The sequence below is a fragment of the Prionailurus viverrinus genome, chromosome B1 (assembly GCF_022837055.1).
Source record: "Prionailurus viverrinus isolate Anna chromosome B1, UM_Priviv_1.0, whole genome shotgun sequence".
Taxonomy (NCBI): domain Eukaryota; kingdom Metazoa; phylum Chordata; class Mammalia; order Carnivora; family Felidae; genus Prionailurus; species Prionailurus viverrinus.
The window spans coordinates 66,699,872-66,724,733 of NC_062564.1; the positions used below are offsets into that span (position 1 = coordinate 66,699,872).

At 34.8% G+C, this 24,862-nt stretch overlaps 1 protein-coding gene across 6 annotated transcripts in view; it reads left to right on the forward strand.

Moving 5' to 3' along the window:
• FSTL5 (follistatin like 5) overlaps positions 1–24,862 on the forward strand; it is a 1,137,298-nt gene that overhangs the window by 920,398 nt on the left and 192,038 nt on the right. The gene's annotated exons all lie outside the window — the stretch shown is intronic.

The following is a 24,862-nucleotide window of genomic DNA, read 5'->3' on the forward strand; positions in this document are numbered from 1 at the left end:
GCTATAATAGCCTAGTAAAAAGTTTCTATACACATGATTATGGAAAATGTTGATGGTATTGGAAGTACACTGATATTATAAATATAGGAGCACTGAAGAGATGGAGAATATTTGTACCATTTCGTTATGATGTTTATTTGATCTAATGAGGGGAATTAAATCCCATTTTCACTTATTTTTAGATTTCTTTTCATACTACATGGATTGATATGCTTATAATGAAAAATTAATAATATTTTTATGAGATAACAAGAGTATTGTATGATTCTAAATATTTTTTATGTTTAAAGATGTTGATATTTAAAGAGGCAAAAAATCATACAATTGTATGTAATACAAATTGTATATAATACAGATTGTGTATAAATCTGGAAGAAAGGATTATATGGACTCCTAATTATTCAGGAAGATTCTCCCCTTTATTTGTTCTACATGATCATTTCATCTTGTTGATTGGTTACAATTTCTATTATCTCAATGAATCTCTTTAATTGAGGTTCCATAACAGATAGTAATGGACACCTGATTGCAATCCTATATTTAAATTGAAGTTCTCTTTTACTCCCATAGTTTTGAGATCGTCAACCATTGGATGATGAAGAGGTGTTGGTGAATTTGGAGTGACTGTGAATACATAGTCTCTGGGAATAAACTTATTTTAAATATAGTGTATTATATACTGCGTGCAATATAGAAATGGTTTGCTATCAGAGTATAGGTAAAAGGTTTATTAATGAGAATAGGTTGTTGGAATACAGTCATAAATGACAATGATTGTGATTACTTGCAATTTACCAGAAACTTCATGTGCTTGTATTATGCAACATAAACATTTTTATTCTTACTAATTAGTGAAGCCAGTTGACTTGTGAAATGGAATCCAAGAGTAGAGAATGGAATTCAAGTCCTTTCCAAGGTTCTGATTTCAAAATCCTTGCTCTTGTCACTCTGCTAAATTATTTCTTTATACTTCTACTTTAACTAATGTCTATTTTGTGATGGATAGTATACTAGAAGATTTGCCGATCTAAACTTATTTAATCAAATAAATTCAGTTATACTAATCTTATTTTAAATGATAAGGAAACTGGTGGTGCCTGGGTGGTTCAGTCAGTTAAGCGACCAACTTCGGCTCAGGTCATGATCCTGAATTGGAGCCCCACAACGGGATCTGTGATGACAGTTCAGAGCCTGTAGTCTGCTTTGGTTTCTGTGTCTCCCCCTCTCTCTGCCCCTCCCATGCTCATGTTCTGTCTCTCAATAATAAATAAATGCTAAACAATTTTTTTTAAAGATAAGGAAACTGAAATTCAAGGAGCCCAGCTTTCTCAGGATCACATAATTGTTCAACATCAGATCATTTGGTTCATACTGGAATAAGACTGGAAAGTTTATCAGAATCCATACAGAATACTTAAGCTTTAAATTTATACTAATTTTTATTAACTTGATTTTGTATAATTCTGAGATAAGATAATTACTAAATAAGAATGTCAAGATATCACAGAAAATATTAGCCCTATCTAATATAAAAAACCACACTGTGAAACTCCCGCTTTAAGGAGTTCAAATAAATTGTAAGCAAGAGTATTTTAAATAGCAATTATTGTGTATAAGCAAATACTATATTTTAAATTTAAGCACTCAACTATTTTCCTTCTTTAAACATAAGAAGAATTTGGGAATGTAATAAGGATTAAATAACAAAATAAACATAAAATTCATTTGATTAATTGGTCGATGATATATGAAATATAATTGAGCTACATTAGGAGTTCATATTTTGCATATTTTATGTTTGTTTCAATTCAAAGTCTTCACAGAAAATGACTATTTTAAACATGACCTTCAGACTTAATTGTATTTATTCTCTTCAGACTTAAATGTATGTATTCTCTACATACACTGTTAGTTCACAGACAAGATATGTTCCGGAAAAGTTACATATGAAACAAAACTTGTAATTTTTCATTTAAAAGATGCTGAAGCAATGTGTTCTTTAAAGGAAAACTCAGATGAATATTTTTGAAATGCAGATAAAGGTTATTGCATATGGATTTACCTGTATGTTTTCTTAAACTGGATAATATTTGAAGACATTATCAGGGATTTTGCCTTCTGGTCCCCCTGTTTTCCTGCTCTACTCTGTAGTCTTTCTGTCTCGGGGCCTTCTTCTTCATCAGCATCAGCATCCTATGAGCACTTATATGATTAGGCCACCATGTTAAGTTTTGAGAGCATTACACTAGATGCACTACTGTGAATTGTCACATAATTAGTTTTAGTTTATAAGAAATTCTATGATTATATTTTGAGTTCAATAGATACAGTTTCCTTCAGTCTTGGTTAAAGATTTGTTAGTACCAGGGTGCATGGGTGGCTCAGCCAGTTGAGTGTCTAACTCTTGGTTTCGGCTCAGGTCATGAACGCCAGGGTCATGAGATCAAACTCTGCGTTGGGCTCCACGCTGTGAATGGAACCTGCTTAAGATTCTCTCTCTCTCCTCTCTCCCTCTGCCTTTTCTCCCCAGTTGTGTGTGCTCTCTCTGTCTAAAATAAAATTTAAAAATACTAAAAAAAAAAAGGGAAAAAAGGAAAAAAAAGGATTTGTTAGTACCTTTTTTAGCTCCAAGCTTTTCTGAATTTCAGTATTCAGTCATAAGGTAGAATTGTTAAACTACTTAAGATTATAATAACAGAACATCAATAATAGATATTTATGTTACAATTGTAGTGTTGCAGACACATTTGTCGGTATATTTTACAAATAGAATCATTGAACCTTGTAACATCATTAATATTATAAGATTATCACTAACATCCCCATTTTGTAGATGGTAATTCTGAGACAAAAAGAGGTATGGGATTTGTCTTCATCACATAATTCTTGCTTTTAGAATAGATTCTACTTCAATACCTTTCCCTACAGAAACAGACCGCTACAGCACTGTTAACCAGTTTTTCAGTTCACAAGCAGAAATTCCCTCTGAAGCTTTTATAGCCTTATATGCCTTCATTGAAGCAATGCCCTGATAAAGATATTGTGTCTTCCCTACTTCCATAGTCCAAGTGAACTGTGTGACCTTTTATAGTTGTTAAAAGAATCTAGAAAATCATATCACAAGTTTATGTTAATGTGGCAGCGGGCGCTAATGAATATCACAATGGTAGAACACAATAGTGTGGATTTCAAGCACCAAATTCATTCATCCTTATCATACACTGGTTCTGATAAAGGGCAAAATAGAGAAAGCTGACTATTCTAGCCTTATAAAATGCCACTGATTTTATTTCCCTTTAGTGAAAAAACACACTAATGAATACCGTGAAATAAATCCTTGTTCTTTGATTACTGTGTTATTGAATTATGTACTATTTATTATTCTGAAAGTAGTAGGCATAAAACATCTTCTTTTAATAATATGAATACAATATTTCAAGTTATTATTCAAATTACTTTTATGTATCTATTATTTTATTGTTTTTCCTTTATTCTAAAGTAATATTGAAGTTATGCTTTGTTTTTTTTTATTTTTATTTATTTTATTTTCATGTTTGGCAATTAATTGAAGTTCTGCATTAGAAGTTGTTAATTATTAGGGTCGCCTGGGTGGCTCAATTGGTTAAGTGTCCAACTTTGGCTCAGGTCCACGATCTCACGGTTCGTGGGTTCGAGCCCCACGTAGCTCTGTGCTGACAGTTCAGAGTCTGGAGACTGCTTTGGATTCTGTGTCTCCCTCTCTCTCTGCCCCTCTCACTCTTGTGCTTGCTCGCTCGCTCTTTCTCTCTCTCAAAAATAAATAAATAAACGCTAAAAAAAAGTTGTTAATTATTAGAAGGCACACAATGTGAGGAATCTCTTTTCTCTCTTGGCTTTCTCTCTTGGCACATTGCTGGTTTTATTTTTGTGCTTCTGGAGGATCTTGAGTCTTCTTGTTTGCCAACTCGTCCTTCACTAACAATCTATAGATTTTGGCACGGCCAGATTTAACCCCCTTCTCTTTTCTCCAGATGAACTCATCCAGCCTGAAGTAAGTGCTGTGATATTCACAGATTGAACGCCAATGGCTCTGGCCTTTGGGGCTTTGAGCTTGAGCATCTCCCTTTTCTTTCTGGCCCTTCCCACGGCTGGTTCCTTTTCAAGCTTATAGTTTCGTTAGTAAGATATGCCCTGGCAGAGAGGCCTTATATGACCATTCCATCCAAAATAACTTTTCTACCCTAAATTTTTTTTTCCATAATTTTGCGCTAAGAAATTAGCTCTTGTCTGTGTTTACTGTTGTATTGTCCTCACTGTAATTAAGCTTCTGATGGCAATTTCTTGGTTAGTTGGTACACTTTGGTATACAGAGGACCTTGAATACCGTATACTCCCTAGTGAGTGTTTCATGAATATTTACAATGGATAAAAAATTCATTTATAAACAAAAACATATAACGTATTGCTAATTCTTAGCTAATTAGTGATAAAGGCTACAGTTATCATAAAAGTGTATGTAGTAAGTTACATACTTATTACATATTTACTTTTAATCTTTTATAAAGATCTTTTAAAATATTTTAAAAATGCATTTAAAGAAATAGAAATAGATACGTCCTGCTCCTGGACATGTCATGTCATGAGCCTGTATCCAGCCACACTCCAAGCTCCCCATGGCCTCTGTTCTAATCCCATCACCATTCATCCTTTCCCTCATGTTCTAACAGGTATTGCTCCTGAGAACATTCCCAACTGATCCTCAGAGTATATTCATAGGTAAATCTGACCTAAGACCATAGCTTTTAAAAAAGATATAATCCTGCCCTCGTGAAGTCCACACCTTACTGGAAAGGCACACCATACTGTATGATAACTACTGAGACATGTCAGAATGTCCTCAGACTCATGTGGGAGTGGTGGCTGCATGCAGGACCTGGTCGGTGCCTCAACCAGCCCTCCACATCCTATGTTGCTCCCTGGGAGGTAGGAGATCTGGCTACCCCAGTGCCAAGGAGTGGTGCTGCTCTGTGGCTGCCTTCCGCTGGCCACTGAAGAAAAAAAAATGCCTTCTCTTCACACCCCTCTCCAGCCTCTCCCCCACCTACTCAACCAGTAAATGCTTCACTGGTGCTGAGAAGAAATGGAAAATCACTTCTCTTCCTTCTTCCTTGATGACTAGGAAATCCAAACATCCACATTCAGGCTGAGAACCTGAGAATCCCTCAAATGTTTCTCTTCTCACCCATTGTCCCAACCACAGCTGAATAACTGGACTGTCCACCCACATTGTGCCTATTTTGTGCCTATTTTTCCAGTTGTATCAGGAAGCCACCCCCTCCTTGTGTATCAGCTCAGGTCTGTGGCAAATTCTCTCACAATGTTACTTCTGTTTCTTGCTCCTTTTATTGTATCCACTAGGCTTCCAAAATCAGGTAACTGGCTGTAGCTAAGCACCTTATGAAAAAGAAACAAGCCCACCAACCAAGGTTGGCTCAAACTTTGGGCCCTGCTACTTCCTAGCAATGGGAATTCACCACTCTTAGCCTTAGTTTTTTCTTCTGTAAAATGAGGCTCATCTTGCCCACCACCCAGGAATCTTGTCAGTATGGAAAAGGTGATCCACATGAGGCGCCCACACTGTTTAGCACATAGTCCCTTCCATTTATACTCAAAACTATTTTGCCAGCACCAGGTTTATGTACCTTTTTCCCATTTTCACCAGGCATCCCACCTTAATAGCTCTAGAGATATCTAGGAAAATATATTTACCTTCTAGTGTTTGAATGCCACTTCTCCTATCTTGGCTTCAGAAGCATCTTGGAATGGGCATGGTATCCCCAAGAGTTCTGGACACCCCTCCTCCATTGTCTCTGTTTCTGCTATAGCTCTGCTCTCATAATTTGATCTAAAGGTGTTTCTGCTGATTCTTCATCTTTGGCTAAAAGCCTGCCACACCTGGCCAAAATGGCTTCTCTAGTCCAAAGCATTATTCTCAAATTAACACTGTGAGTGGCCCCCAGCTCTCACTTGGGACCCATTAACCCATTGATGTCACACTGGAAGACTTTTATCTATATTTTCCTTCTAGTCCAAACACATGGTCTTCACTTAGAAGATTTGTTATAATGGCTTTCATATATTCTATTTCAGGCAAAGGTCTAAAAAAAAAAAGAAAAGAAAAGAATAGAAGAAAAAGATATCTCAGGTTTCTTCATAGAGTATTAATGATTAAATTGCAAAGAAAGCCTTAAGACGATGACTTAAATAATTGACTGATCTAGGAAGTTATGTTTATATTTTTTTCATCTCTTGACCTCACCTACTCTTGACCTTGGGCAAATTATTCAGATCTTCTGTGTCCATTTATTCCTTGATGGAATAAATATACTGAATTGAGTTATCTTACAAGTAATTTTATATATTTCTTTCATAATTTAAAATTTAATTATGTTGGTTATTTTGTCTTATGAATGAGAAAAGGGGCTATAGAAAATAGTCAATTTTTCATTATATCTGCACCTGAAATTGCCATGCAAAAACTATAGAACATAAAATCTCTACAGCGAAACTTCATCCACAACCAAAATATAAATGAAATAAATTATGGAAGAAGTTGATTTAAGTTAGTAATTTCATATCACTACAAAGAAGCTGCCTTGTCATCTCAAGAATGAACTTTGTGGCAGAGTCTTCATTTTCAATTTCAACCCCTCATCATTTGATTTTGAATTTAGGTTTCCATGGCAGGGGTGATGTGCTATCCCCACTGAAATGATCCTCCCCCACTCTCTTGTTTAAAGCAGTCCTTTCTAGATTTTGCAAACCTGGATTGCATTTACTGACTTCAGCCATGCGAGCACCTCAAATTTTTCAAATTTAAAGCAAAATTGGGCTGAAGCAAGGATAGAATCAGTTTTCTTCTGAGGCAAGCAGCATGCGTTGGGAAAGTAAAAGAGATATTATATTTGATGTTATTACGTGATGTACACCTCTATCTCATCTTTATCACTTCTGCCAGCTTAAGGATTCTATAACAAAACCGTAGTTCTGTGATTAGAGCATGTGTAACCCTTAGACATGCAACGGAGCATTTTACAAATGTGCAACATGATTGGCTCTAGAAATATAATCCAAAAGAAGGAAAGCCGACATTCAACATTTCTATGGCTGCGTATTATCTATTTTTTATTAGCGAGAAGAGTTTCAACAAGCCAGTATACGCTTTAATTGGTGTCATATTTAGTGTGCTTAAATATACGTATGGAAATAAAAGTTTTCTGACACATGTACTGCTCTGATAAAATGAATAAAATGATTATTTCAAAGTATAAACTGCAAGATTTCCATTAAATGAGGAGTACATTAAAAAACAATTTTCCATTGAGTGTTAAGCATTTTTGCATGTCTTTTGAACAGAGGCACTGACAGTTTTTGTTCAGGACTATGTTTGTCAGGGTATTTGTGTAGAGTACAGTCCTTGAAAATGGAAATAGTGTCTCCCTCCAAAACAGAGTTTGGGCTTGCTTACTATGTGCAGCATTCACCCGGGCTGCTTTGCATCATTCCCATAAGGCTGACGGGGCAAGGGGAACTGATAAAAGTGTGAAGCTCATGCTGCTTGCTGCACTACAAATAAGGAAGACTTTTGTCACTGACCCAGGAATCTCATGTCTTCCGCCAGCATTCACAGAACTCGAGCAGACCTACTTAGTAACTTGTAAGTAGGAAAAAATATTACACCAGTCACTGTTCTTGATAGCTTGACCTAATTCAATCCAGCAAACTAGCCACATGACGTATCAGGATTGAATTTAATTTTGATAACCATCTTTAAACAAAATATTTGCTGTGGAGGGGTGCCTGGGTGGCTCAGTCAATTAAGCGGCCAACTCTTTATTTCAGCTCAGGTCATGATCTCACGGTTGTAAGATGAAGCATTACGTGGGGCTCTGTGCTGGACATGGAGACTGCTTATGATTCTCTCTCTCCCTCTGGCCCCTCCCCTGCTCACACTCTCTCACTTTCTCTTAAATAAATAAATAAATAATAAATAAATAAATAAAATGCTCTGGAATCCAATGAAATAAATAATTTAAGGTTTAAGTATATTTGTTGGGCTTAACACCGGAATGCTGCAGCATAATTTTATCAAATAAATCTAAATAGCAACACTTAATGACCTACCACTTAATAAAAAGTCTAATCAAAGGTAAAATAAACTTATTTTCAGCATGATATATACTTTAAAATGTTGTTTATAATAAATAATTTTCCAACTAAATGCTTGGGAAATTTGAAAAAGAGAAATTATTATTGATTTATTTTATTAACACACTCAAATGTCTATTGCACTCTTCCCATATGCCAGGCATGGTGCTACATGCTGAAGACATGTAGTGAACTACATGCTACCTGTCTTCGTGGATAAGACTATGGAGATAGATCATTAAAAATAGTCACATAAAATTTAAAAGCTAATAGCAATTGTACCAAAAGTTAAGAATAAAAAGTATAGAGTAATATGATAGATTATACAGAGGGGACTTCATTTATGTTATCCAACAGGAGATTTAGTGTAATATCTTAAGGATATATAGGAAATGTTCTGGAAGGTGTGCACTAAGCAATAGGTGTGAGCACTACAGGGTGGAAAGGATTCTGGACTGCTGGAAAGAAATCAAAAGAGGCCTCTGTGAGCCTGATGGCAAGAGACAAGACTGAATAGGCAATCATATATTCTTTTTTGATATAAAATTTAAAACTCTCATATGACATTTTCTATTAGTATATCACATGTGGTTTTTCTCCTACAGATGTTAACATGAGGTAAAAAATGTTTTTAAAGAATATATACTAATTATTTAAGATTCTTAGTTATGACTGTTTACTTCATCCTTTTTGATGAGTTTAGAAATGTGTAGAAAATCTCAAATGAGGAAGTATCGCTTTATTTTCAGTTATGCTTTTCTTTACCATTTTGCTCTAAATGTGAAATTATCATCCGAACAACGAAGCTGAGCCTTTGTAAACCAAAGAAAAGGAACCGTGAGAGAAACAGTCCTTCCAAACAGAAGAATATACAGCTGCATTTATAAAAGAACTTCAGAACATCTTAATTTTACCAACTGTATGAAAACTGTACTGATTGGTGATGTTGGAATGAACTGCTAAAAGTAATTATAATATTGATTATTACTTTAACATGTTTACCTCCCATTTGGAAACCTTCAATGCATGCAAAATTAGATGTGCTAATATACAAACTTTTAATTCCTTACAATCAAAAGGGTCATATGTCCTATTTTACTGTAATTTACAAAGTGCTTTCCGAAACGTCATTTTATTTTCATTTTCTCCTCAGATCTACTTGTGATATAAAGTGAGGAAATGTTTTCAACCCCGTTCTGTATATTTGGAAATTGAAGCTTGGAGAGTGGAAACAGCTTTCTCCAGTTTTTTTGAAAGCAGTCTGTGACAAAGCTGGATTTCAAATTCAAGTTTTGATTTTTCAGAAAGTCAATGACTTAAATAAATAATTAGAATTAAAGTGTTGTTAACAAAAGCATCAACCAGGCTTCTCTAATAAGCATAGTTTTGGTGGGTTAAGTTTACACATGTGGATGTATAATATCATCCAATAAAGCTGAAGAAAGCAGAAAGAATAAGTAGAAAGAGAAAAATAAACATTTTGAAATGCTAAATAATCATCATCTTATAAATTCTGTAAACATCTTTGTTCTAAGTAAGCACCCATTGGATTGGAGAGTTTAAAATTTTTTTTAAGATTAGGAGTAGAATAAAGAATCATCTTTATTCAGGTCCTCAGTACCGATTATATCTTTTTTCCTTGTGATTAGTTAAAAGGAAATTATCCCTTCCCATAGGACATATGAAAAGACAAGTACGCAGCCTTTGCCTGAGATTCAAAGTGGCCAGTCAAAAAGAAGGTATCCAACAAACATTTCCTGAAAGAAATAAATAGTCTTAGAGAAGTTATTTAATGTTCTTCAATTTTTAAAGTCTTATTTATTCTTATCGTGGTAACAGAGCATTAATGTAAAAAAAAAGAGTCATTGTTTTTGAATATGACCTATATTTTACCTGTCGTGCATGCAATTAGAAGAACAATACTCCCCATTGTCTCCTAACTTACAAAAGACAACTGAGCCAATAACAGGGTTATCATCTAACTGCACAGAGAAGAAAAATTCAGTAATAAATTTCTCATATAAACAGCATTTCATGACTCATCATGAAATCATAAGGTTCTTTCCCCTAACTTGCAGAATGATATGGAACATGAGACTGTTCGGTTTTGTTCGGCTGTTCATCATTATTACCTCACTGATGGTCATCAAACTTGTTATGTTACTTAATAACAACCTGTGGGTCAGTTCACACATAATGAAACAACAGTAAGTCTACATTTATTGAATTATCACCTTTTGATTGTAAAAGACTTCCAAATGATTTTAAAAACATTTTTTATTTAAATGTTGCAACTTTCTTAATGAAATCAGAACATTACTACTGTATATTTAATTTTTAACTGTTAATTTCATTTTTCATCAATTATATTATTTAGTAGGCTCAGCATTTATAGATTTTAAATATAAGCTTTTAACTCATCCCAAGTAATTTTATTTTTTTTTTAATTTTTTTTTCAACGTTTATTTATTTTTGGGACAGAGAGAGACAGAGCATGAACGGGGGAGGGGCAGAGAGAGAGGGAGACACAGAATCAGAAACAGGCTCCAGGCTCTGAGCCATCAGCCCAGAGCCCCACGCGGGGGTCGAACTGACAGACTGCGAGATCGTGACCTGGCTGAAGTCGGACGCTTAACCTACTGCGCCCCCCAGGCGCCCCCCAAGTAATTTTAAAGTTCATGGTATATGATATTCTCTATTTTGGTTGTAATACAATTTAGATTTATAATCTCTCATTGCTGATATGAAGAAAAATGCTCTCTAGTTATTGAGAAACCCAAGTGATCACTTAATGTTCTTACATGTGGCTTTTTGATTCTTATTCAGTTTGCCTATTCAATAACTCCAGTGAAGTGCTCTGAACATTATTTCTTAAGAAAACAAAACCAAACAAAATTTTAATAATGAAAAAAAATCAAGTAAGAGAAAACTCCAGCCAGAGGTAAAAAGTTACACTAATTAACATTGCTACATGATACTTTATTCCAAAATTAAATGACTTAAAATTGCAACCATTCATTAATTCTTGCAAGGTTCTGGGTTAGCATGGAGACCTTGATGATCTGGATTAAACTAGACTGATCTTGCTTAATTTTCTCAGTCCAATGTAATAAACTTGTGGGTAAGCCAGGAACTGCTCAGTCTTGAATAGCCTCAGTTGGGATGATTTAGCTATACTCCATAGGGTCTCTCAATCTGTAGGAGGCTAATCTGCATGTGCTTATGTTAATGGCAAGAATCCAGAAGAGAGAAGGACAAGTCATGTAATAGAGCAAGCAGAAATGCACTTTTCTTTTTTTCAAATCTCTGTTTGCATCACATTTACTAAATCACTTTAGCCAGAGTAACTAAAACAGCAAAAGTCATAGTCAAAGAGAAGACTAGAAAGATATAGAGCAAATTACATTGTTTAGAAAAGCATGTAATTGAGACCATCAGTGAAATCTGTCTACCACGAAAGGTGATTCTTATGTTAACAACACTGTCAAAAGGACCTACCTTTTAAGATTTGGGATGATTTTCCATTGAAGGGCAAAGACATTTCAACTTTCAGTATTGAGGATGAGTTGGGTGTCCAACTAGTAAATTTCATTGAAGGGCAAGAACTTAAGGAGTTAAATGAGGGTCATTTGGTTTTTACCTTAAAATAATTAATACTGTTGGCAGTAGCTTCCTGATAGCATATATAATGACAATTATCTTCATGTAGAGGAAAAATGGGAAACATACAAGAAGTCATAGAAAAACATGTTTTGAATGACTGACAAGTCTTTACTTCCAAAGTAAACTCATTCTTTAGTTCCTTTTTAACAAACCTTTATTTAGGATGTGGAAATAAAATTATTTTCAATTCAGAGCATTGCAATTAAATAGGCAATTACAACAGAGAGAAATATGTGTTAATAGGGCTATAGACATGGATTCTTACGCACAGGCAGTCACTAATAATCAGAAATTAAACTTTGCAACAAGGATATTTTATTTTAAATCTTTATTTAAAAATGTTACAGACAAATGCATAAACCACAAATTTACACTTTGATGAATTTTCACAATCTGAAAATAACAATGTGTCCAGCCCTGGGATACTTTTGAATTTATTCTCTATATGTTATCCCCTCTCCCCTCTCGTTCTCTTTATTGGTGAATGATGAGGATAGAAAGTGTGTGTAGTGAAAAACATGTGGCTTGTAGTAGACCAGACCGCTGACCTTTTGTGTTCCTAATTTGGCATTTTTCTTGAAAGATACTGAAAATTGATGTTTTTTTTTGATGCATTGTGTCTTCTCTCTAATCACCCTTAAATGATAGTTCTGTAATATATTTGAAAATATTTCTCCTGTAGCAGATGGCAGTTTTGGTTTTTTGTTTTTTTTTGGTAGAGAGTACTAGAAGAACACATCAGTGGAAGGTTTCTCTTTCAAGTTCTGGTGTGTTTTCCTTGGCAGACTTCTGCACTATGTGCAACTTTTTAGTCCCAAAGCTTTGTGCAACTCCTGGTTTAGTCCCTTGACTCTAAAAGTACATGATTTATAACAGCTCATGGCAGTCCCCATAGGTAGATTTCTCCAACAACACCATAAGTGACTTCTCAGTTGGGGGTTTTCAGCAGGGTACGTCCTATGAAAAATTTCTCTTGTACCTCTTGGGAAGCTTTGCAGCTCAGTGAATTTTCTACTCTCTAATGAGCCATGGACATGCCTACCTTCTACAAAAGGGCTGGGTGTCAGCAATGCAGGAAAGGAGTCTCTTCTTTAGGCTTACTATCTCACCTCTCTGGGTAATGGTTGCCCCTGTATCTGTTATTCCTACATTGTTTAGAGTACTTTTAGTAGACGATCACCCATTACTGTAATTCATTGTTACAGTTAGTAATTTCTAATAGAAAATTCCATGCTCAAATTACTGTGTGGTTTCTGCCTCTTGATTGGTTTTTGAATTATGTGTTTGCTTTCTTCTGGTTCTCGGAGCAATTCTGATTCAAGACTGATGATTCATGGTAATAGTGCTGAGTGGATTTTTGCATATTATTATTTGCTGATTTAATCTGTGAAATTTAAGATATCTATCAATGAATATTAAACTCAATTTAACTAAATATGAAAATCAACCCAAGAAGATACTGGGAAGATAATTATCAAAACTATATTGAAAGTAAGAAGCAAATACTATTGAAAAGAAAGTGATTGGAAATGAATATTATTTAGGTACAAATACCAAGAGATGATTAGTTTTATCATTTGAATATATAATAGCATCAGAATCTGATCATTTTCTGTTAAAATTGTATGCATTTTTTATTTATATATGCTCAAACAATTAATTGATGGAGTGATTGATATTTGCAATAAGGTTATCTATGATTGAATGGTCCAACTTCCCTTGGTCAGGGAAAGAGAACTTCTCTTATTTTATGTTGGAGAATTGATATTGATATTGTTACCTCACTTCCCTGATTTTTCTTATCCTCTGTTGGAGATCATCCACTCCTCTACATTATACACATTTTTTTTTCAGATATGTTGATACTTTTACTCTGGTAATACCTGGTGTCAAGAACCTGGAAGGCTCTCCAGGTCCTTAAAGTTGATTATGTGCATTTGTTTTTCTGACAACCTTTAGCATTTCTCTTTATCTTTGGTCTTCAGCAGTGTGAATTTATTTCCTGGTTGTTTTTTTAATTAGTTATGTTTGAAAATATTTTGACTATTCATTTGCAAGCATTTTTCCATTCTCTCTCTCTCTCTCTCTCTCTCTCTCTCTCTGTCTCTTTTCTTTTAGGATTTCAATTACACACATTTTAGACTGATATTGGCCTATATCTCTTGGATGCTCATTTCTCTCTCTTTCTTCTAAATTTTTATTTCACTAATTTCCTGTGTGTGTTTCCATCTGAGTAATGTCTATTGACCTATATTCAAGTTCACTGAGTCTTTCTTTGGATGTGTCAGGCATACTGATGAGCCTGTCAAAGGCGCTCTTCATCTCTGCTACTGTGTGTGTGTTTAAATTTATTTCCAGCATGTATTTTGACACTTTCTTATTGCTTCTATTTCTCTCCTGAAATTACCCATCCATTCATGAATGTCTTCAAGTTTCTCTACTAGAGCCTGTGACATATTAATCATTGTTATGTTATCCCCTATCTGATTTTCCTAACAGTAGATTTATACTTGAGATTAGTTCTTTTGATTGTTTCACCTCTCAACAACAAATTATTTTTCCTTTCAATTTTGTGTGTCTCATAATTTTTTTGTTGAAATCCGCATATTCTGTGTGGGGTAGTAGAGACCAAGTTAGACAGTTTCAAGTTCCTCTAGTGGTACCTTTTGGTTAAGGTGGGAGCTAAATTGCTTATCTGAGAAAATTCTTGATTCTGCTTGGTCCACCTTCAATTTTATACTCTTGTGCCTCAGCGAAGTTGTCTCTCCATGCTCTTGTCCTCTCCATTAGTGGTATTCCGCTGTTGCTTATTTTCTGGTTCTTGATATCTTGGGTGGTGAGGAGCAAGGAAGCATTCTATGTTTTCCTCATTCAACCTTAGCCTTAGGCTGTTCATGTGTCTCTGAGTCTTTTGAGCAGAGTTTTCTCAGATATCCTGCCTGCCCCCAGTGTTAAGGGATCTTTAATTTTCTGGAAGTAGGAAGATTTCTTGCCTTTCTCCCTTTCCCAAACTCAGTAAGTTTTCACCAACAGAAAGTGACAGGATTCACTGCCTTTCTTTGGCAGTTTAAAACTTTATTCCACTGGGGAGAAGACTCAGGCAAGAACTGTTGTTTCTTTTTTCTCAGCAGCAGGACTCCATTATGTTACACAACATCAGAACTACACTTGACGGATGCTTCCCCTGATCTCTACTGCCCCCAGTGTTTTTCATGAGCAAATAGTGAGGTCCATGGAGAAATGGCTGCAAGCATTTGTGCTCCTGGGGATCTATACTCCTAACTGTGTGTGTTTAGCTTTTAACAATTCATTAAAAATCACTTCATTTTTTTTTTTGTTTTTTTTTAATACCTGTCTACATGGCAGCCTTGTTTTCTTCCATGCTCCCTTATAGGTGTGTGATTGCCTGTGCCTTGTCTCTTTCTGGAAGCTCACTCCAGCTTAATCCGATTTTACCCTTATCAGCTGCCTTTGAAGTCAGCACTCTGATGGGTTTGAGAACACAATATGATTTTATAGATTGCCCAGCTTCTGATTGTTTGGATTTCCATGTTCTATTCCATTTTCCATTTTCTATTCTAAGATGGAGCCAGAAGTCTATAATATATGTTATTAATTCACTAATTATATAACATTAAGATTCCAAGTACCTTTGGGTACTATGTTATTAATATTTTTGATGAAACCAAAATAAAGATTAGTTCTCTTTCAGAATATGCTAGAATATACTTTAGCATCTCTATGTTTATCTTTTTCATTAAAATTTTAAGAAGTAAAATTCCAGTCTATCTAGAGTAAATAAGAAAGAGACAGAACTTTCTACATATACTTAGGGAAAGCTATATACTTAAAGATACATGATTTAAGGCCTAGTAGAATTGTTTATTTAATTAGTTGTTTTATATTTCAGTATTACACATACCTAAGGGTGTATACAACTTAAAGTGAAGTAATACACTGATAATTATAGGCGGCTCCTGGGTGGCTCAGTTGGTTAAGCCTCCGACTCTGGATTTCGACTCAGATGATGATAAAATGGTTTGTGGGTTTGAGCCCTGCATCTGGCTGTGCGCTGGCAGTGAGGGACCTGCTTGGGATTCTCTCTCTCTCTCTCTTCCTCTTCCCCAGATCATACTTTCTTCTCTCTTAAAGTAAGTAAACTTAAAAAAAAAATGCAGTGATGATTATGGACCCAATAATCATTTAAAAAATATAACATTAACAACAAACTTGAAGCTGCTTATAGGCTCCTCCCCATTATATTCTCCTTCTTTTTCTGTAGATATAACTCTTACCATGACTTATATGTTAACTAGTTCTTTGTTGTTTTTTATTTTTACCATAAATGTATATAATGTATAATGCATATATACCTAAAAGATACAGTTAATTTTTGCCTTTTGAATTTTACATAAATTGAGTCATATTGTATTTTACATATGTATTTGCCATTGTGTTTGGAGATTCATCTATATTGATGCTTATATCCATAAAGCATGGACTTCTAGAACTTGGACTTCACAGTCAGATGGCCTAGTTTTGAATATTGTAAAATTAACTAAAAAGTCTTCATAGATAAGTTACTTCATCTTTTTTACTTCTGTTTATTCATGTGTAAAGTACAACATTGCCAAAATATAAAGAATTTATATAATCGGGGTGGTTCAACATTATGTGACCTTGAAGTTTTTGGTTTTTTTTTTTTTTAATTTTTTTTTTCAACGTTTATTTATTTTTGGGACAGAGAGAGACAGAGCATGAACGGGGGAGGGGCAGAGAGAGAGGGTGACACAGAATCAGAAACAGGCTCCAGGCTCTGAGCCATCAGCCCAGAGCCTGACGTGGGGCTCGAACTCCCGGACCGCGAGATCGTGACCTGGCTGAAGTCGGACGCTTAACCGACTGCGCCACCCAGGCGCCCCTGTGACCTTGAAGTTTTAAAGCACCCACATTTTGAGGCGTCTGAGTGGTTCAGTTGGTTAAGCATCTGACTTTTGCTTTCGGCTCAGGTCATGATCTCACAGTTCTTGAGCCCTGCATTGGGCTCTGTGCTGACAGTGTGGAGCCTGCCTGGATTCTCTGCCTCCCTTTCTCTCTGCTCCTCCTCCACTTGCACTCTCTCTCTCTCTGTCTCTCAAAATAAATAAATAAACTTTAAAAAACCCTGTAAATTCCATTAAAAAAATAGAACACCTGTAGTTGAAAGGTGCTCTATTTAAGAAATAGAATACAAATTATAAATAACAATTAGATACAAAATTGGATGTTTATTACAATAAGACAGGAAATCAGAAACTTCAATATATTTATAAATTTTTACAGAAACATATAGCGATATACACACATTTCAGGGTTCCTGTCATATCCTTGTAAATGTACAGATGAGGGACTCTGAAACTTAATTAATCCTTATTATCTTTGGGGCAAATCTGAATCCATATATACATAAAACCCTTTGAATAGTAGTTCTATAAAAATTATAGACATTTTTAATTTATTACTCACTATTATATCAATGGAAACATTTTGTAAGTCTCTTTCCTTTTTCATTGAAGAATAATTGACATGCAATATTATATTAGTTTCAGCTGTACAACACAGTGATTTGATATTTATATACATTATGAAAGTGTTATTATGACAGGTCTAGTTACCAGCTATCACCACACAAAGCAGTCACAATATTACTGACAATATTCCCTATGTTGTGCATTATGTCTTCCTGTATTATTTATGTTATGACTGAACTTTGTGCCACTTAATCCCCTTCACCTATCTCATCTGTCTCCCATATCCCTCCCCTCTGGCAAGCATCAGTTTGTTCTCAACATCTGAGTATGTTTCTATTTTGCTTTATTTGTCCATTTATTATTTAGATTACATGTATAAGTAAAATCATACGGTATTTATCTATCTCGTTCTGACTCATTTCACTTCACATAATACCCTCTAGGTCCGTCCATGTTGTTACAAATGGCAAGATTTCTTTTCTATGTTTGAGTAATATTCCATTATATATATATATATATATATATTTAAATTAATATTTTTAACGTTTAATTATTTTTGAGAGAGAGAGATAGAGAAAGAGAGAGACAGAGAGAGAGAGAAAATGTGTGTGAGAAGGGGAGCAGCAGAGAGAAAAGGGGACAGAGTTTTTAGAAGTGGGCTCTGGGCTGATGTGGGCCAAACTCACAAACCATGAGAACATGACCTGAGCTGAAGTCAGATGCTTCACCGACTGAGCCACCCACGTGTCTCAACCACATCTTCTTTATCCATTTGTCTATTAACTAATATTAGATTGCTTCTATATCTTGGTGGTTGTTAATATGCTGCAATAAACATAAGGATGTATATATCTTTTCAAATTAGTGCAGGGTTATTTTCTTCAGTGAAATAAAATATAATTAATCTAATTATTCACATATATATCAAATAATATTTTTTACATAGCTTTCATGATTTTGGTTTTGATTTTTCTCACCAAAGAATGTAGTTGCTTGACTTTTGTTTGCTTGTTAACTTGAAATAATAACTTCAGTCCATATTATTTACTTATTTTCTAGTGTATCTCTTTAACACATGAAATGGCTTACTTTAGAGGAAAAAGTTGTTTTTTATTTTAAGTTTATTTATTTATGTTTGAGAGAGAGAAAAAACACGATTGGGGGAGGGGCAGAGAGAAAGGGAGAGAGAGAACCCCAAGCAGGCCCCACACTATCAGTGGGGAGCCCGATGCAGGCTTGAACCCACTAATCATGAGATCATGACCTGAGCCAAAGTCAGAGACTTAATTGACTGAGCCAGGCAGGTGCCCCTAGAGGAAAATAAAAGTTTTGCAAATGATGTATTTAACAAATTAAATTACATTATTGAATTTTTTTACAAAATTCAATTTACAAAATTGTAAAAAAAGTTTTACAAATAATGTATTTAACAAACTATATTTACATTATTGAATTTTATATTTCACTGTGCTATTTATTGATGATGGAATAAATATCTAAATAGGTTAATGAGAAACTACCAGAGTTTTTAGAAAATCACATAAATCATGAGATAATAGTACTTAGTCAATTTTAAAATGTAGATGTTTGCTTAAATTACTTTTATTGCTATTTTATGAAAACATATTTTATATACATAAAAAGCTAGGAAATACTTTGCACAAGTTTACAAAGTAAAAACACACTAGCATAATCAAAATTACAAAGGAAATTACATTAATGTGAGTGTATATTGAAGCAATGTATATTACATAGAAAGCCTCGTTTAAAGTAAAGTAACACTGCTACCATGTAATCTAGAACTATGAAGAAAAACGTAATACGAAATAGGAAAGAAAGTTTTAAATTTAAAATATGCCATTTTTTAATGGATGAAATTTTCTTCCAGATTGGAACAAATGCTTGTTGTTAAATATAGGCCTGAAATTCATTTGTTATGTTCTGGTATAATCACAACTGACATGTGCTACCCTATATATTCAGAGTGGTCAGTGTTTACCATTTATAGGTTGTTAAATGTTCTAATTTTTACTCTTACATAATTGATTATCATTAATAGTAGCCCCAATATTTTTTCAAAATTTTTGCAATGTGTTACAGATTTTACTTTTAACCACAGTTCTCTTTTTTACTGCTTTGGAAAGAATGTAAGCAATCAACTCAACAAAATTAATGATTTTTTTAAAAGTTGTAGTTTTTTTTCTATTGACTTTCCAGACATCAGAGCCTTGAGGCAACTTTTTAATTGTGTAGAAGCTTATAAAGATTTAATCACTGAAGAAATATTTATGGAGTTTCTATTGGCAGTAAGATAATAAAGGTGTAATGGGGGTTCAGGATAAATGGAAGATTTTGTCCCTGAATTCAAAGAGTGCCTATTCTCAGGCCATAATTCTCAACTATGGTCAAGCATCAAAATTGTACATTTGATTTCATCTATTTAAGATTAGAAAAATGCTGAGAAAATGAAAGATTAAAAGATTAGAAAAGCTGAATCAGGATGGAGGTAAAGAGTATGATTGATGTGTCTATATATATTTATATATAGTGTATCTATTTATATATATATTAAAACATATATATTTTAAAAACTCAAAGGTAATTTTGAGGTTTGGCTAAAATAGTGGAAATCTAGAAAGAGGAAGATGTGTTAACAATTACATAATAACAAGGAGAGCCTGGGTGTCTCAGTCGATTAAGCATCTGACTCTTGATTTCAGCTCAACTCATGATCTCACAGTTCATGCTCTGTGCTGACAGTGTGCGTTGTCTCTTCCCCTTCCCCCCCTGGCAAATGAATAAAATAAGATTTAAAAAAATACTTTCATTGCATAATAACAAGAGTAGTTCGATTCTGCAGTCCGATGGTTGGGATGCTCATCTTAGAACCTGGCTTTGGTGGTGTCTTAGTCCACTGGGATGACATAACAAAACACTAAAGACTTAGTAGCAAAACCATAAGAAGTTATTTCTCACAGTTCTGAAGCTGAGAAATCAAAGTTTAAAGCACTACCATGTTGTCATAGACTTTAAGTCTAAAGTTCTCTTTTGGCCAGCAAAAGAGCAGATGCAGGATTAAAGCGAGAAGATGGCTAATGTCCAGGAAAAAGACAATAGCCCCGAATAAGGGTCCTTGCCCCATTTTTATTAGGATCAGAAGGCTTACAAGCATGGCAATGGGTGTGCACAAAGGGACAATGAATCTGTGAACATTAACTTGTGGATGTGAGGGAAAGGGGGTCTTGAGGATATTCGTTGTTAGGGATTTGGGTTAATACAAAGCAAAATCCAGGCACCAGGCAGTCTGGAGGAGGGTTGTTTACAGTGCACATGAGGCAGCACCTCTGTTTATCTTAGCCTAGGGGATGAGACAGATAGTGGGAATAACCTCAGGGTTGACAAGGCACCTTTTCTTTTGTTAACCATCTCAGCTGACTGCTTTGCCTGCAGCATAGCCGTCTATGGTCTAATTCACCAATTTACCTAACCTGGCCCTATACTCCTGTGAAAACAGCTTTTCTGCTACAGTACTAAATTGGGGGTGCTTCCACTCTGAATATCTAATCTTGTTCATTTCATATACCTGTGTATTTGGCACCTTTGCACCATTTCTATTTTAGGCCTTTGCCTCTCCATCTCTATTTTGAGGGTTATGCCCCCTCTCTGTTTTGGAGTGCCTTTGCACCTCCCGATTCCTGGCACCTTTGCACCTCCCTATTCTTGGGGTGTCTTTGCACCCCCCTATTCTTGAGTGCCAAACTGATTTACCCAAACTCAGGTGTGAGCATTTTATGACTTTGTATTTCTTTATGCCTTGTTAACCCATTGGTGTAAGCCCGGGGATTCCTAAGCTTATCCCCCACACCATATTAATATTCTGCTGAGAGCCCTCTTCCTGATTCATAGCAAGTGGCTTCTCCCTGTGTCTTGAAGTGGTGGAAAGGGTGAGGGGTCTATGTTGGGTCTCTTTTAAAAGAGCACTAATCCTATTCATGAGGGTTTCACTTTCATGATTTAATTACCCTTAAGGCCCCATCTCTTCACACCATCATATTGGGGAATTAAGATTTCAACAGATAAATTGGGAAGGGGACAAAACATTCAGACCATAAGAACTGGTGACCTCAAACTTAGCATCAGCATACTTCAGTTTTCTTGTGTATAAAATGGAGTCAATAATAGGGCATTTAAAAAAGATTTATTTTTTAAAGGATGAAATTTTATAATTTATATAAATTATTTAGCACAGTGCCCGACATATTTAAGTGCTCAATAAATATTTATTGGGTTTAATTTTAGTGTAGTGAAAAGATCCATGCCTTTCTCAAAGTGATGAAGGAATATTAAAGTCTTGTTTATATAGAAAAGCTGTCTGAAAAGGTGATTATAAAGTTGTATATTGAAAGAAATTGAAGCTGGAAGATTTTGCTTCCATTTAGAAGAAAGAGAAAAAAACATAAAGATATATATGTTATTTTACATATGCTATTTTAGAAAATACTCTAAGTTAAAGCAATTTCATGTTGCAGAGTAACAGAGATAGCAATAAGATACTTTATATAAACATTGTCAAAGTTATATTCTCAGATAGTTTTCACATCATTAGGTGAAGGAGTCTTAATTATAGTAGACAAGGAAGAGTCATATTTTCTAGGTAGCTATATGGAACAATACATGGAAAAGTTGTTTATTTCAGATTTTATGGAGATTTAAAAAAGATTGTTTGAAAATATACTTTAAAATACCTATTGACAGTCTGGGATATAGAAATATAAAAATAATTACAAATATCAAATATTCTTTGGGCTTTTACAATTATTTCCAACTATTCTTGTTCAGTGAAGGGATTCATTTCTCTTCTGATTTGGTCTCCGTGATTTGTTCTGCTTGGGATGAATCTTTCTTCCAGGACCATGCCCCCCTGCCTCCCTGTCACCTTACGCACACTGGGTATATTACTCTTATATATTAGGTTATCAATTGTTACTTTTGGATCATAATCTTTCACAAAATATTTTGTAACTCTAACCATTATTAATTGATTTCTACAGAAGTTTGGCTTTCCCACATTTTATCCTGCCGCATGTCAACTATCTGCCTTAGTGTTAACCAGAATCACAGCTTCTGTCTTTATGTTTGGCATTTCCATTCTCTAGCCAAAGTGCCCTGCACTAAGAGTGAGCAGTGTTTTTAAAGGCAGCCTGCAGTAATGCAAGGAGTTTTATCACATATGTGTATCACACAGCGACTTTCTTGTTGAGGATCAAGTTCCAAATCCTCTCTTATTGTGCAGGTCATGAGCCTTCCCCTGTAGCTTTATGAAAGTTCCGCTTGGCAGCTATAGATATGTGGTATGATTAATCTTATATAATGTAGAAGGGTTTAATTTTATTTGGCAGTTATTAAAGAAATATTATTATTCAGCTAAATAATGTGATTGCCAGAGCATACACTATATTTTTTTCCTTCTTTCCTGCCACTGTTTCTCTTTATTTTTCCCTTTTCCCTTCCTCTACCCTCTCCTCCTTGTTCACATTCTTATTCTTCTTCCTTCTCTCACTCCCTCTTTCTGTCTCCTCTCTGTCTCTTTCTCTCTTGACTAAGAGTACATTTTCATTATTTTCGGGCCCAGATTCAAAAGCTTCATAGTAATTTTCTTGATTGCAATCAATCTGTATGAGAATCAGTTACAGGGAATCTATTTTTAAAAGAAATGCACATGGTTTGAATATAGGTAAAGTCAGAAACATACAAGGTATGTTTTTGAAGCACTGCTGTATGAATATTCGTAAGTCACTGGGTACTATGATATTTTAACAATACAAGGATTAAAAAAAAATCACTAATGGGCCATGGAGTTTCCCAACCAAATGCTGCTGACACAGTTAATTACGGTTTAGGTAAAATGTAAAGGTGATTGCTTACTTCACAAAAATAAAAATAAAATAAAAATAAAATGTTACAGGATTAAATGTAATTTTACAAACATTAGGAAATGAGAAAGAAATGTTGGGAAATATTTATTTTATATCAGAATGAAAAAAAAAAGTCTTTCTTATCATAAAGCTGCTGTAACGAATGAAAAAAAAAATCCAAACTACAGTATTCCACACAAAATTACAAGATAAACAATGCATTAAAAAATTGGGGAATTAACATGAAAAGTAGCAAACTCCAAAGTTAAAAGTTGAAAGAAACAGTAAGCAATCCTTAAAGGGTAAATCCTAATCATCACCACACGTATAAAAAAACACTTTAATAATATTTGTAGTAAAAGATGTTGAAAATTGGTCAATTGCATCCTGAGAAGAATGAGTACAACAGCACCCTTCTTGTCATCCTCCTTTTCTGCTGCTGAGAAAAGGAAGAGACACAGTTGTTGGCTTATTTAAATACTCTTATCTTTTGACTTAAGCCTCAGATCTATCAGCTTTCCTTCTTCCTTTTCCATATGTGCTCTCACTATATATCTGGCCCTTTCAAACTTAACGGTATAATTGACTTCCTTTTTTGGGGCATTTTATCTTGAATTTTTTCTTTGTTCTCTTGTCCTGTCCTTATTTCTAGTTCAATCTATGATTGACAAGGAAGGCAGCATAGTGGAGGGTTTTAAAGCACAGCCTTGGAGTAAGCCTACCTGGCTTCAAATGCTAGTTCTACTAATTAGGGGCCAAAAGAAACTAAGGGGATTACTTAACATTTTAATATCCCCTGCTATAACGTGGCAGGAATTTAACAGATTCTCTTTAGCAGATTCATAGGCTTGTTATATGGACCAAATATATCAATATTTATCAATTACTTAGAGCAGTATCTGACATATAATAACTGTTACATAAATGAGGATTAAAATGTATTTTTTATGTATATTTTGCATAGATAACTTGAGGTTCATTTTCTTTCTTTTAATGCTTACCATGTTTTGTAATTCAGAAGTGTTTATTTTTTACATAAGGATATTGGTCATTCTTTGATTTCTAAACATTTATTTTTTATTACATTTTTAACGTTTATTTATTTTTGAGAGAGACAGAGCATGAGCATCAGAGGGGCAGAGAGAGAGGGAAACACAGAATCCGAAGCAGGCTCCAGGCTCTGGGCTATCAACACAAAAGCCTGACCTGGGGCTGGAACCACAGATCATGACCTGAGCCAAAGCTGGACACTTAACCAACTGAGCCAGCCAGGCACCCCACTTTTTTTGATTTCTAAATTTTTATACTAATTAAAGATTCTTTCTTTTTATGTTTTTATTTTATTTTTGAGAAAGAGAGAGAGAGACAGAGCATAAGTAGGGAAAGGGCAGAGAGACAGGGAGACACAGAATCCAAAGCAGGTTCCAGGTTCTGAGCTGTTGGCACAAAGCCTGATGCAGGGCTCAAACCCACGGATGGTGAGATCATGACCTGAGCCAAAGTCTGAAACTTAACTGACTGAGTGACCCAGGAGCTCCTAAAGTAAATAAAGATTATATTAGCTAAAATTATATATAGTTTTATTTT